This window comes from Ambystoma mexicanum, chromosome 7p (genome assembly GCF_040938575.1).
Source record: "Ambystoma mexicanum isolate Mex_15411 chromosome 7p, UKY_AmexF1_1, whole genome shotgun sequence".
NCBI classification, from domain to species: Eukaryota; Metazoa; Chordata; class Amphibia; order Caudata; family Ambystomatidae; genus Ambystoma; species Ambystoma mexicanum.
The window spans coordinates 604,875,044-604,890,866 of record NC_090939.1 but is presented as its reverse complement, the minus strand read 5'-3'; the positions used below and the strand labels follow the sequence as shown (position 1 = coordinate 604,890,866).

Here is a 15,823-nt window from a genome sequence, read left to right as displayed (position 1 = left end):
GACCCATGCCAATGCACCCTACTACACCTCTTTGCCAATGGGGAAAGAAAACTGCTATAAATAGAGGCAGTAACCCTGTGCGCGCCAAATCTGCAAGCCTGCGCATGGTTCATAAACCACCAAAGAGCTGTACACCCTGCCACATAGGCAAAGTTGGTGTAAAAACAGGAGTCACCTGTCACAAGGCCACAGAAAGGCTAAAAATCCCAAAATGCCCTTAAATATACAGCTCTCTAATCAATGGCAACCTTCAAAGTGCTTTTTTGGCGCTAAATTCTGTCATCTTTCCAGTGAATTATTGGAAGGAAAAGTATGCTGAAATGTGCGCCCAGATTCCCTTGGACCAAGTGAGCGTTATAAATAAATAAATAAATACAAAATACAAATACACAGATTCTCCAGGCAGTCAGAGGAATCCAGGCATCAATGCCTGACAGCTGCTTAAGGAAATTAGCTGTCAAATTCAGTTTAAATGTGTTTTCTTTTTCCTGAAGAAGTGCAAAATCCGCCTGTTTAAAGCATTTTTCTGTGAAAGGCTTAAATCCATTAAAACTCTGTTCATTTTATATCTTTTAAATAAAAGATTGTAGGTGAATTTTACAGTAAACCAGTGGAAGTAACTGATTAATCCTGATTGGGCAGTGCATGCCTCGGAAAGTCTCAGCTTGGCACTCCCTTGAAAACAGGAAGCCTAATTGTTCCTGCATAAGGACAACAAGCAGCACAACGGGACCTCAGTAGACTTTCGTCAGGCTGAGCCAAGTACAATGACAAGCTGCCCAACTGATCTCTGCAGGGGAGCTTCCCTCCAGGGAGGGGACATACCTCACTGATCAAGGACTGGACAGCTGCTGCCTGGGAAGGGGAAGTGACAAAGGAGAACTTTGATGTTAAATCCATATTTTTGATTAAAGTTTAAACTCTTTAACTGAGCAACCTAAAGAGGCATACATCTGACAATTGGTAGACATTAACCTAATTTCAGGCTCCTGATTTGAAGACATTGATGCAACTTGTACCATTTAAGGAACCAAATTTATGAAAAAAGTCTTATTATAGCGAACGATTAATGATGCAAACCCAAGATTATATGTACTTAGTCCACTGATAAACGCCCAGATATGTACCGAGTTAGAAATGATTAATGCAAACTGTGATGTTTAAAACTGGTAAAATTCCATGGAATAAGAAAGACAGCTCGCACAAAGACGGGGATTGAATGTGAATATAGACAATCAAATATGAAATGTGGGTGTCCAATTTTATTAGGGTACATAATGTTAGAAATGTACATTTGTGCAAAAGTTATGTTTTGATAAAAATCAATGTGGGAGTTCCTAAATCGCACCATAAAGACCGCCAACCAGGACAAATCATGTGCCTGTAGCCACTCACAGCCGTGGGGGTGTGTTTTTGAAATTCTGTCCACGCAATAAACTGGGGGATGGCATTTGACAGTATAAATATAGGAGTTTCACTACACATAAGACACACTGCTTCCAGAACCCATCCAGATTTCAGTGCAGCACCTGGTTCCAGAACTTTTCATCTTGTAGCTGACGCCAGAATTCTTTGACGATCCAAATTTCTTTGCAGAATCCAGACTTCAGCATTGCTGAACTATTGCTAGCTTGACCCAATTGCAAACCTCCAAATCGTAAAAGAATAATTCTGATTAAGCTTGGCTTGCTACCATTAAGGCTTGCCCGCTGAAGCTTGCATCCTGTAATCTGCCGTGTCCAGTGACCAGAAGGGCCATCCAAATCCAGTCTGAGGCGCAGTCCAAAATTGACCAGAAGCGCGCCACGGATCCGATCCCTCCAGAGGTGCCCTGCTGCCGGTAGACCTGCCCGATCCAATGACCAGAGATGACGGTCCAATTTCATTACAAAGGCCTGTAAGTATTAACAGGAAGAACCGTGACCCATAGTATATTGTCATGACCCCTGGCCCTAATAGGCAAGCCTTTTGGGCTGCGTCACAAACTTCCAGCACAGCCTTAAAGGCCTCACCATCTCGCCCAAGGCTTTGGCGCCAGGCTCACGTATGAAGCAAGAGAACTTGAGAACTGGGCCTGGTAATAGCCTTTGGCACAACCTGGATGCCTCTGCATAGGTCAGTCCTAGAACCGAGCTATGCGGTCTAGTCTTTTAGGTGTGGTCAGACCGAGGGGTACCTGGGATACCGGGGGGCTATATAAGCCACGCCCAGCCTGAGAAACACGCTTCGTGTTACTCTGCACTGTGCAGCGTGATGCTCACCACGTTCAGCTCTTCACCAGCATTCCAGAGCGGGTTACCTGCAAGAACAAGAACACTGTTAGTCTACACTTACCTGTGAGTGAATCCTGCTCCCGTCCTCCGCTCCTGGGTCCTGAGAATCTTCCATCTCGGTGACGTTCCCGCGATCTTGAAGAAGCAGCAACCTGTGAAGAAAGGGAACGAAAAAACAGCATTAGTAAGCGTTTATTCTCCAATATTGGAAATAGACAAAATATTGCACGCTTACCTGGGTTTACTTCGCCCTCGGCCCACGTCGGACCATAAGAACTTGCAAGAGAGAAGAAACGCTGATTAAGGCGGCGCAGGCTACGCTTTACTCACCGCGCTCCATCTTCTCAGCAGCATCCTTTCGGGAACATCACAGCGGCCTGCAAGGAAGAGAGAACAAACACGTCAGCATAAGAAACGGCACATAGTGCCGCGCATCGCGCTTTCTCTCACCATCTTGTGCGCAGCCCCAAGCAGCACGGCACCACTAGCACTCTTCTTGCACCTAAGGAAGAAGGAGAGACATTAACAAGGGAAATTGCAAGTAAAGGACAAAACTGCCAAACCAGCAGTCTTACCTGGACAAAATGAAGTCGCAGCAGGTCTGGACTCAGAGGGCCCGCACCAGTGAGGCAACTAGGTGGCGACGCGCCCATCCAACAACGCACCCCTGCAATGAGAAGCAGGCCGGAGAGCGCACCATACAATAAAGCAAGGTGAGGAGAGCACTAGGGGGGGAAGTTGGGTCCACAAGGGAGGTGGGCTCCAGGCAGAAAGAGACAATAAGATAAATCCAAATTCCTGTGTTTTCAGACCCGGTCCTCGGTCGAACAAGAGTCCAAGGGAGAGGGTTCGAGGTCGGAAATGGTCCAACCAGACTGAGTGGCGTCCACATGGATATCTGGTGAGCGTTGCATATATCTGCATTGTATTATCCCATCTTTAAATTCAGAACCCTAGTATTGTTAGAATCCTTCTTGCGCTGATTTTCTCATCTGTGTTACAAAACCATAACTCCTTAGCGATTTTGAATAACTAAAGTAAATCCCAGAAATAGAGTATCCACCATGGACTTGTTGCGCTGGCCACTTAGCTGTGAAGTTTCATGTGTGGCATCCTCTTTTTCATAGTCATTAATATAGTGTAATGAAGCCCATTTGTCACTTTTAAAACTGAATTCTGTTTCAATTTCGCGTCTATTTTGCAAAAACGCCTCTCAATAAAACCTCCATAACTTCTGCAAATAAAAAGATAGAAACGAAATTTCAACTCTCACTGATACCTAAAACCCTTAGCTACCTCCACAACTAACATTGCAGAACAGTGTATTTGACCCGTTTTTCTCCAACATCTCATAGTAAAAGTTTGCCGCAAAGTTCAAAAGTTTACACATGTCTTTGTCCCATTTCAAAGTGCTTCTTCCATCCCATTCTATTCTAAAGTGTGTACTGTTGTTTATATTATAGCTCATGTGTGTTAGGACTTGTTTAGTGTTGCTTTCTTTAGAACTTTTCTCCATTTAAGCATTTTTGCACCCTTTTGCATTATTTTACAAAGCAATTTTTACCTGTCAGTTTAAAAGTGTCATTTGCCCAAAACGGTTTTCTCTCTTTTTTGGGGAGGGAAGATTGCCTATAAACTCTAGACCTTGTCTTTCATTCCTGAATACCTGCTGGTTACTCACATTTGTGTAGGTTTGCTCATTTGTACTTCAGGACTTTGCAGGGGGAACTATTAACCTAAACGCTATCTGTGCAGAACACAAAACTATTCTTTTTCCGGTGTTTTCTACTTTGCATCGTTATAAGTGAATTCAGTTGCTTTGCTTATTTATTTCCTGAACTGTATTGTCACCGTTAGGTGATTGCTGTCCCCCCCCCAAAAAAAAAAAAAAAATATATATATATATATATATATATATATATATATATATATATATATAGTGTGATTTGAATATTAAATAAATAAAATAAATATTTACCTTTATAGACTCGCCTGATTCCTGGTTCAGTAACCTGGGGGGTATTTGAGACGGGTGTGATACGAGTGGTATATCATTCAGAATATTAAACTTATAGACAAAAATAAATAAGGATTTCATTACGCGCTACATGCTAGGCGAGACCTGGGTGTGTGCCTGATTTGAAATCCCTCACAGATCTGATCGAGGCGGTGGCAGTGTCAGAAAAGTGGGCGGCTGATATGAGGTGCTGGCAAAGGATGCAGTGATTAACCAAATCAAAGGCCGCTGAAAGGTCAAGTAATAATAGCAAGGCTATTTTCCCGTTGTCTTTCAGTACCTCATTCTGTGTTTTTAGGTCTATAAGGGTGGTTTCCGTCCCATGCCAGGGTCAGAAACCAGATTGCCTTAAACCAAGAAGATTATTAGCTTCCAGGTAGTCCTGGATCTGGAGGTAAGCGGCACGGTCCAATATTTTGAGCAGGAATGGGACAGTGGTAATAGGCCTATAGTTGGTCGGTAAACTAGGATCAATGGAGTGTTTTTTGAGCAAAGGGATGACCCAGGCGTCCTTTAAGTTGTCCGTTACTAAACCTGTTTTGAATGATGAATTTATAAAGGCAGTAATGAATGGGGCTAGCTCGTGGGAGGCCTCCTTGATAATGGGGGCTGGGCATGAATCGCCTTGACAATTGGAGGGTTTGATTTTATTAATGATACATTCTACTTCAGCGATAGAGAGTGGAGAGAAACTGAAAGGTTTAATGTTAGGAGTGACCTTTGGAATTACATGCGTAGGAGTAATAGGTTGCTTATCTGTCTGTGGCCAATTTTGCTTAACTTTGATTTTAGTTTGGAGTGTTACAATTTTGTCCAGGAGTGCTGTTTTTATGTTCGAGCACCATTTGCTGCCTGTAGTGCAAGAATCAGGGGGCGTAGCAGGCGATGCAAGCTCCTTAAGAATATCAAATAATTCTTTGGTGTTAGATTCTGCTTGCGTTATGCGTTTGTTGAAGATGTCTTTTTGGGCCTGAAGGATAGCTTCTTTGTAATTAATGGAAGCTATTTAAAGTCCGTCCTTGTGGCCATCAGAAGGATGACTTTTCCAACGGGCTTCAGCATTGCATTTTTCTTTTCGTAGCACTCTCGGATGTGGTGTGAACCATGCGTTGAGATGTGCAAGAGGTTACATATTCCTCATCGCCCATCCCAGCCTACCCCGCCATACAATTTACGTGAATTACTCTGCGTTTCCTGAGAGCTTATGGTCTGGGGTACGCATGGTTAGTTCCTCGATTGATGGAACAAAAAAACAGAACTGAATCCAACCGGCCTGGCACGAGCTAGTTATACTACTGATGACGTCGACACGCCATGGCGGCCCTTGAGGGACATCAACACCACGACATTGTGCACAGCGCCCTCTGCCAAGAATTTTTGTTCCGAAGCAGCAAAGCTAATGAGATACGAATATCAAGAATGAGGAATATGTGGGAGGAACATCCAGTAGAAAGTATGTTACCAGTTGGTAAGTAACTTGTTCATCTCCTTTTGTACATAGGTAGGCACAGCCTTCTTCACCACCTCCCTTCGGCTCCTCTCACAATGTTTCCCCAAAAAATGTATTCACAGTCTTCATTCCCTGTCCTATTAGTCTCCCTACTTCTCATCAGTTTAACTGATACCCGTTTCCATGTGTTTGGATTGTTTTTCACCTTTCTTTCCTTGCCGCTCATCAAGTCAGGGACATTATCTTGTACATTGTTCCTCTCGCTTGCCTGTTTTGGCATCCCTCCACTCCCCTTGGTGTTCTCTACATGGTGGCCCTGCATTCTGAGCGCACACTTGTATTTATTTATGTAGTTTATTTATAAAGCACTGGACCTGAGGCATGGAGGCGCTGGGCCAAGACAAAACGATGCATAACAGAGAAAGGAGTCAATGCAGAGGGGAAATCGGGAGCCAATTAGAAAAATAGCAGTTTTCAGCTTGTGTTTAAAGGCAGCAAGCGAGGAAAAGGCTCTTGGATCTAGTGGGAGAGCAAATCAGATCCGGGGGGCTGCATGGAGGAATGAACTCTGGGCGATGTTGTAAAGATGAGTTTTGGGAATTTCCAAGAGGCAAGTGTTGTTCGACCTCTGTGCTCTACGGGCTGGTAGCAGCGACAGACAGTTGGTCAAATACCTGGGCACTTGTCCATATAGGCATCTATGCGTGATGCACTGTACACAAAAGGTAATCCTACTGCAAACAGGGAGCCAATGTAGGGCTCTCCTGGCTGCAGAGACATGATCTGTTCTACGCTGGCCCTCAACAACACGCACAGCATTGGTTTGAATGACCTGTAAGCGGGTACGTTTGTGTTTAGAGATGCCTAGCAGAAGACTGGAGCAGTAATCTAATTTGGCTTCTACAATCGCACGCACAATGGTGGCGCAATTAGTGGAGGTAAGAAACGGGCGTAGCTGAGCCAGCAATTTCACATAATAGCAGGTACTGGAAGCAAGGCGATTAACTTGTCCTTTAATGGACAGTTTTTGGTCCAGCGTCTTAACCTGGGCATTGTGGGAATCCTGCCGTCTGCCACCATGAACGATGAATACTCTGGGCCAATTGTACATAATTGAGAGGTGGTGCACAAAACCATGATTTCTGTTTTTCAGTTGTTAAGTGAAAGCTTGTTTTCTTGCATCCATGTTTGAAAGATCTTAAATGTAAGGTCCAGGGTGTTGGAATCAGCAATGTGATTCACCATGAAAGGGACAAGGCACTGCGTGTCGTCTGCGTAATTGGCATATAAGATACCTGCTCTGTCTAGTTGAAACAGAGGGAGCAAAAAGATGTTGAACAAGTGGGCGACACGCATGAGCCCTGTTGTGTACCCCACATGTAACCAAGAAATCCTCTGCCCAGGCTTTCCCAGAAAAGACCCTAGCCCAGCGATCCGCTAGGATTTGAGCCAATCGGTAGCTGTTGAGGAAAAGTGCTCTGTGCTAAATCTCTCTGTCAATATGGCTTGATCGACCAGATCGAAAGCGGCGTAGAGATCCAGAAGCACTAATAGTGTGGTATTCCCACCTTCCAGAGACTTTAATATATTCGATTTTAGTTCAAGAAGAGTTGACTCTGTGCTGTGAGCATGTTTAAAACCTGATTGTTTATGGCCTAATACTCAGAAAGAAATTCCTCAATCTCTAAGTATGCAACCATGTCCAGTATTTTCAATAATAAGGGACATTGGTAATGGGCCGGTAATTTCATGTCACATCAGAATCCAGGAAAGGCTTCTTCAGTAGCGGGGAAATGCAAGCTTGTTTGATATCATGAGGGACGTAGCTTTCCGCAAAGGAGGCATTCACAAACTTAGTTATAAGGGGATCAAGCAACGAGGAGCAAGATTTCACTGTGATGGCAGAACAGATGTCCCCTTTACAGTTGGTTGGCTTAAGTTTGATCAAGATGTCCGTCGGGAAATGTTCAGAAATAGGGTGAAAGTTGAATTCAGGACAGGTCGAGTTAGAGGTGTGGGCTTCTGAAGTAGGTTTTGTGTTCACACTGCCATTTTCAACAGCAATGTTGGATCGAATGTTTTGCTCATCCTTCTCCTACTACACTATAGGGTTCTAGAGGCCAGTTTTTCCCAGGCTCACAACAGACAGCTCACATGAATCTCACTGCTTGTTTATCAGTGTCTGACAGCACAGACCTAGCCCTCTGTGGCGTCTCAGGACTCTACATGCTAGAGTGCTGCTCTTCCGATCGGCATAGTAACTCGATCCATTTTTGGTTTTCCATTGACTGACTTTTAGTCCCCTAGTCTATTTGCTGGCCATTGAAGAATGCAACACATTTTTAAATGTGGTGCCTTGGTAGCCCAAAAACACTACCAGGGCTGCATTACTGTAAAATAATCCCTTTTTGTCCTCTCAGACGATGTCAGTGTGACAATCCATTCCAGCTGTATAGCTTTTATCTTGTTGCACATTGGTGCAGTGTTTCTACTGTAATAGTCCTCATGTGTTCCCTGAGAAGAAGCATGATAGCGACCTAGTGCTTTTTATGCAGTGTGACTTGGCCATTGTGTTTCAGGTCCTTCTTTGTGTTTCATGGCAGGAACAACTGTTTGCTTTTGTGAACCCCTACTCAGAGCTCAAAAAGACTTCCACATATGAATCTAGTTTGAACTCTGTGGTGGACTGCCAGATATCTTAATCGACATCCCTCTCTGTGTGCGATCTTGAAGAAGAAGCGAGGCTGGCCTTTGCCTGTTGGGAGGCCACTAATGTTTGAAAAGCACGTGGGATGTTATGGGAACCCCTGCGGTGCATCTGAGTTTTTCAGAATGTTTGTGTGTGTCTCTTTAGCAACTACTAGAACTGCTCCTGAAATACCTGAGGGGAAAAAAAAACACACTGAGAATCTTTAATGGAAGCTCTAGTGCGGACTGCTGATCCTCTTGAAGGCAAAGCTCTGCCTATTTATGACCATAGAAATCCTGTGTGGTGCACTTTGTTCCCTTAAGGTGGCGAGAAATGTCAATGTTCCTCTCCTGCAACCTTGGTGCTCGGAAGTCACGGGACTGTGTGCATACATGACACTGAAGTGGTAGAACTTGCTGTACTGCTAAAGACCTATGGCATTGTTTCTGCTTTCCTGAAGTGCTGTTCCTTCTCAGGGCTCATCAGGCTGTCCTCTGCTGATGTCTTTCATTCGATGGAACCTCCATCTGCCCATCCAGGAACCCTCACTTCTGCCTGGAGCATCAACTGACTGTCCCAAATGGTCTGTATTCATCTAACTTGCTGCTGCTTTTGTTCTTCAGTCCACCATTGAGAGGGTTGACTCCTGTGGGCCCCCTGACTTACCCTGCATTGATGGTGTCAAGTTTGTCACCAGGGCCTTTGCCTGCAGCTCTTGTGCCTTGAACCATCACCACAACATGTGGGAAACAAATGTTGGAAATCATCTGCACACTTGTCTGACCTCAAGGCTGTGGCCATACCCAGACGTTGGTGGTGGGATATACTCTATGGACTACTACCTCTTACCCCTCCTATCGCTACTCAAGCATAGTTTCCAGCTCTTCTTTCTCTTTCTGTCTCTCGCTCAACTCCCACTTTCTCTCCTTCTTAAAGCATCCTCAGTCACGCTCTCACTGACCCAAGCATACAACTTGGTACCACTCTCTCAATCTCAACACCTTAACTTTACTCTCTTCAAAAACGCCCAAGCACGTGCACAAGGCTGCTACAGCTACCGGCCTTCGGGCCGAGGGGTCCTTGGATCCTCCCAGGGGCTGTGTTGAGGGACTGGAAGGTTCTTGTACCAGATTGTCATCCGAGGAGCTCCGCCCTTGTACCAGCAATATGGCAGAGGGGCTATGCCCTAATACCGGCAATACATCCGAGGGGGTGCCTAAACGCATCTCTATCGACCCCCGGGTCGAGAGTTTGCCAGGCCTGGGCCCGAGGAGCAGGGTAGACCTTGTGATCCACACGCAAGAGTCTTGGAGAAGGCTGGGCCCAGCGATCCGAGCAACACGTCGCAGGCACTTGACAGGCAGCTCAACAAGGTGGCTGCCGCGCCAGACAGTCACCCGTCCAACGCCATTCCAGGAGTTCGGTGAAGAACGAGTGTCAAGGTGGGACTGGCCTCAACCAGGTACGTGGCCTACAGCCTATCCTTCTTATGCACAGGGCAGCTTCCCACTGCGTCCATACGGGCAGGGTATGCAGCGGCTCCAGCAGCTCCCGGCTTCCCCGTCAGTAGCCCCTACCACCTCTCCGGCCAGCAAAGAGGGGTTCTTCGAGAGGTTCCTTAGGCTCATGAAGTCACCTCGGATGGGGGTTATCCTCAAGAACGCCATCAGGGAAGTCCTGCCAACTATGCTAGCGGGCCCACAAACGCCTCCGGTGGCGCCCCAGGCCCAGGCGCAGCCGCTGGCTCTGGCTCCCCGGTGAACTCCTCAGGCGGTTCTGTACCAGCCTCCGCCTCCTGTTCAGCCTCCAGCCGCGGTCACTGTACCCCAGCCTCCGGCTCCGGCTACTCCTCCACCTCTGCAGGATCCTACTGGTAGGGCCTTCCACAAACGTCTTGCTGGGCTGGTGGGGTACCTGGGCCTACCCCAACCCGAGGTTGAGCAGCCGGCAGAGGGGGTTCTGGCTGAAGTCCTCACACGATGCCCTCTGCCAAAACAGGGATTCCTCTGCAGACCGGTGTAGTCTCCCTGGCCAAAAACAGTTGGCTCAAGCCCCACTCAGTCCAGCGGGTCAATCGACGGCTGGACACCAAGTACAGGCAGATGGAGGGGGATACACTCTTGCTCTCAGCCCATCCTCAGCCACACTCCTCAGTGATCGCTGCGCCATCACTATACTCCAAGCCTCAGTCGCCGTCAGCCTCCTCCTCTGCTGCGCTGCTAGGCAACGAGGAGAAGATCCTGCAGGCATACGGGGAGAAACTCTATTCCAACGCGTCCTTGCATCTTCATCAGGCCAACGCTGATGCCATGCTGGCTGCCGCTAACCAAAGGTTATGGTGGGAAATTGCGGACTTCCTCCTGGAACTCCCTCCGCAGAGCCATTCACGTTTTAAGGCGGGGCTGGCTGAGGCCAAGCTGGTGGCGCAGGATCTTGTGGAATCCACTATGGCCCATATTGACACCTCTGGCTGTGCCATCTGTTTCGCCACGGACATGAGAAGGACAGCCTGGCTCCGGGCGACGAAATTCGACCTGGATATCCAGGAATGCATATTAGATCTCCTGTTCGAGCAGGAGGGGCCTCTTCCACTCCACCACAGACGAAGAGCTGGACAAGAAGAAAAACAGCTCACTAACGGCCAAGTCTTTATCCATCTTGACAAAGACCACACCCAGGTTGTACACCCAGTCACAGCAGCACTCCGACAAGGGACACACGTATAGAGGGTTCCGCGGCTTCCAGCAACGGAGATCCAGGCAGCCGGACCGCTCGCCGTCCCAGAACCGGCGCAAGCAACAAATAGGGGGCAGGGGGGAGCAAAGGCTTTTTCCAGTCCCCCTCCTCCGCAACAGCCTCCGAGGGAAAGAAGGCATGACACGCCTCTTCGGGTCCACGTGTCTCCCGTGGGGAGCATGCTTGCTCTCCATGCACATTTCTGGCGCCAGAATTTCGCGGACCCCTGGATCCTCTCTGTAGTATCCACGGGGTACCGCCTACCCATCCCAGCCTCTCCTCCTTCCTCCACCCCTCTCCCTCAGATTGGGACAGCAACTCTTCTGGCGGAGATAAAGTCGCTCGTAGAGAGCCAGGCAGTGGAGGAAGTCCCAGCCTCCCAGCGAGGCTAGTGCTTTTACTCCAGGATTTTCCCCATTCAGAAGAAATACCAGGTGGGCCTGAGAGTTGTGCTGGACCTTTCCACACTCAACCTCTCCTTACCCTTAAAAAATTCAAGATGGTTACGCCAGCTTTTATAGCGGAGACATTGTGCAAGGGAGATTGGATGTGCTCCCTGGATATGAAGGACGCGTACCTACGCATCCCGATTTGGCAACCCCATCGTTCTTTCCTACGGTTCAGGATCAATGGCTACCATTTTCAATACAAGGTCCTCCATTTTGGCCTCAACTCGGCCCCCAGAGTCTTTACCAGGCTAATGAATACAGTGGCTGCCCTCCTGAGAGCACATGGCCTCCACCTCCACCTCGACGACTTGCTCGTCAGGGCTACATCTCTGGGAGCGGATTACGACTCCTCCCATGCCATTATGAACACACTGCACAATCTGGGCTTCTCGCTCAACCTCAGTGGGCCTCATCTGGGACACGTGCTCCGAGAAGGTATTTCCTTCGGAGGACAAAACCTCAGCCATCAAGAGGGCCACCTCCCACTTCCTTGGCAGAGAGTTGAACTTGGCTTGGTGGTATCAGCATCTCCTGGGTCTCTTGGGGGCGGTCCTTTTAGCCGTTCCACACACGAGATTGAGGATGGGGAGGATTCAGCTGCACTTTGTGGCATCATGGAACCAGGAGCGGGGCTCCCAATCGGAGATGGACAACGTTCCTCCATCTCTCCACACTAACATGGTGGTCCAGGGACTGCAACCTACGGACAGGCGAGTCCTTTCGGCCGCCCTCCCCGCAGGCCACTGTCACCACAGACTCCTCGCTCGACGGCTGGGGAGCCACCTTGGACGATCTCTCCGTCCACGGCACCTAGACTCGACAGGAGCAGGAATACCACATCAATTGGTTAGAGATGAACGCCATCTGGCTAGCGCTCGGAGCATTCCTACCACTTCTCAGGGGCAAGGTTGTCCTCATCCAGACAGACAACTCGACCAGCATGTACTACGTCAACAAGCAGGGAGGCACCAGATCCCCTCCTCTGTGCAGAATGGCAATCAGCATGTGGGAGTGGGCCCTGGAAACCGACATGTACCTCACAGCAGTCCACCTCCCAGGGGAAGCCAACCTGGAGGCAGACATGCTCAGCAGGTTGGGAGCAGACAATTACGAGTGGCAGCTAAACAACCTCATCATTCAGGAGATCTTCAGCAGGTGGGGTCATCCCCAGGTGGATCTCTTTGCCACCTAGCACAACAAGAGGTGCCCTCAGTTCGCCTCCTGGCAGGGACGGGGCCCCGGCTCCCTGGGCGACGCATTTTGGATTCAACGGAACGGCATGAGCGCTTTCGCCTTCCCACCCACTCCGCTGATTCACAGAGTGATTTGCAAGATCAAGGAGTCTCGCCATCAACATCATTCTAATAGCGCCATGGTGGCCGGCCAGGCCATGGTTTTCGGAGCTGCTCAGCCTCTCAGAGGTGCCTCCAATTCACCTCCTGATGGGCCCAGCACATCATCTGGCTCAGCAGGGTTGCAGGGTCATCCACCCCGCCCCACAGAAACTAGCCCTCAGAGCGTGGTACCTTAGCAGGTAATGCTGCAGCACCTCAGCCTCTCACAGGCGAATCTAGAAATCATACAGGGCGCAAGGAGCAAGGCTACCAGGGCCCAGTATAAGAACAAATGGACCAGATTCTGCCACTGGGAACACTCCAAAGAAATGGACCCCTGGCATGTTCTTTGGATGACGTGCTCTCCTTCTTGGCGCACCTCGCCTACTCTGGGGTGCAGGTGGACACCTGCTGCAAATACCTCGTAGCCATTGGGGCTTACAGGAACTCGGAGGAGGGGATCTTTTCCTTCCCCTCCTCCAATCCTATCGTAAAGAAACATCTGACGTGGCTTGCAAGGCTCTATCTGCCCGTCAAGAGGCTGCACCCAGTGTCGGACCTCAACATAGTGTTGGGTACTCTGGCGCACATGCCGTTTGAGCCAATGGCATCCATGGACATCAGGCTGGTCACCATCAAGGTGGCCCTGCTAGTTGGCCTCACTTCGGGTCGTAGAGTCAGCGAAATACAGGCGTTGGTCGCCTCAGACCTATATACCAAATTTCACAGGGACAAAGTGGTCCTGCGGACACGCCCTGCTTTCCGCTTGAACGAGGAAATAGTCCTCGGCGAGTATGAGGGAAACCATAGTGATCCCAATCCCTAAACCTGGGAAAGCCACCGATAACTGTGATTCTTCTCAGCCACCTGCCACCTGCTAAACTCCGACATAAAGATATTGACAACTATATTGGCTGGGCGTTTACTCGGGTGATCGGTGGACTAATACACTGGGACCAAAATGGTTTTATCCCGGTTTGCAGTACAGCCATCAATTTGCGCCGGCTGCAACATGTCATAGCACAAACTACTGATTTCGAAGAGCAATATGCAATAATATCGCTCGCCGCAATAAAGGCTTTCTGTGGATTGTATTTGGAGTGGCTAATTGCAGTATTAAGGGAGTTTGGGTTCGGTGAGAAAAAGGATTTTCTGAATTCTCACTGGGACTCTAGTCCTTCCTTGCTTACAATTAACAATAGGGAAGTTAGTTAAGGTAGTGAGAGAGCGCGTGTCCGATTTCCAGCGTCTGTAGCCATCTCCGTGGCAACCAGCGCTGACACTGGCATGCTGTGAACGCCATCCGCCGAATTCCGTAATTGAGGTAAGATGGGCTCCTCATAGCTCCTCATGACATAGTTCACCCCCATGGTGGGAACTATGAGCCTCAAGATGTATCCCTGAAAATCTGCACTGTATGATTGGAAAAATAGGCACCCGTCAAGTGAAAAGACAGTTTCTGTTTCTTCTGTTAAATTGGTGTCAAAGATGTGCAATTGACATGTGAGCGCAAGGCTTGGATTGCTGAAAAAGGAACATTAAAATCATGTTTTTTTCTGTATGTGTGTATAAAATACCAATAACATGTTAAATATTTAAAAAAAAATTAAATAGTTGGGGACATCTGCCTTATATGCCGTGTCGGGCCGCAAGGTTATGTAAACCCCAAAATATTTTATCTTGTCCGATACCCATTAAAGGGGCATGTCTTCAGGTGTTCCGTCCAGCTCCCCAATATTAATCCCCATGAATTTCTCGTAGTTAATTGTAAATCCAGAGCAAGTCCCAAACCGTTTAATAGCTTCAAGCGCTCGGGAGACTGACTGCGCTGGCTCAGTTAAGTATAAGATTACATCGTCGGCATATAGCCCGATTTTGTGTTGGTCAGCCCCAGACTTAATACCTGAGATATTTCAATCTTCCTGCACTAATTGAGCGAGAGGTTACATGGCTAGAGCGAAAGGTAATGGGGACAGAGTGAATCCCTGTCTGGTTCCCTGTTTTATGGCAATGGGACTAGTGTATGCCTTGTTTACCCTTACCCGTGTGGAGGGGGCCATAAACCTGGCAAACATCCACTTGCAAAACAGAGGCCCAAACCCATAGTTACTCAGGACCTCCCTCAAATAGGGCCAGGCCAGGCTGTCAAAGGCCTTATTCGTGTCTAGGGATAGCACTACCAGGTTTTGCTTAGTATGTGACCCCAGGTCGAATGCCTGTCGGACCTTGTAAAAGGTCGACTTCCCTGTTCTAAAGACTGCCTGGTCCTCATTAATCAATGTGGGCAAAATGTCTGTTAACCTATTGTGAGAAAGCTGAAGGTCTCTCCCTAGCTAGTCCCCGGGGATCTGTCATCCAGGTGGCCAGGACATTGCCATCGCTATTGGATTCAGGTCCTGGGGGTGGACCAGTGAGGGAGGATCTCACGTGGATGGGGGGGTCCTCTGGCAGTGGGACACCAATGGGTGTGACGCGGAATCCCCCTTCCTTTGACACTTTTTCCCCCTCCTCTCATGTAGGACATTTGAAATCACTGCCCCCCCCTTTCCAACACAAACTCTTTTGCACAACACAGAGGACAACGGACTAACACCAGAGCTGTTTACCTGACATTGCCCAATACAAGGGTCAGGCAAAATCAGACAATTGATCAGAATCGCACACACCCGACGGCCCTTTCCCTTCCCCACAGGGATAAAAGGTGGAGCTAGAGAGCACAGCACAAGCACGGCAGACAGCACAGCGAGACGGTCCATCCGGTGCTGCAGTTCAAGAGAAGGAAAAAGGTGTCTGGAATCGAAAGGGTGACAAGAAAAGAGGTGACCTTGCCCTTTTCATCCCAGACCCACAGAACCTTCAAGGAAGAGAGCCTAAG

General features: G+C 48.3%; 1 protein-coding gene across 1 annotated transcript in view; it reads left to right on the top strand.

Moving 5' to 3' along the window:
• TUBGCP5 (tubulin gamma complex component 5) overlaps nucleotides 1-15,823 on the top strand; it is a 1,250,274-nt gene that overhangs the window by 308,652 nt on the left and 925,799 nt on the right. The gene's annotated exons all lie outside the window — the stretch shown is intronic.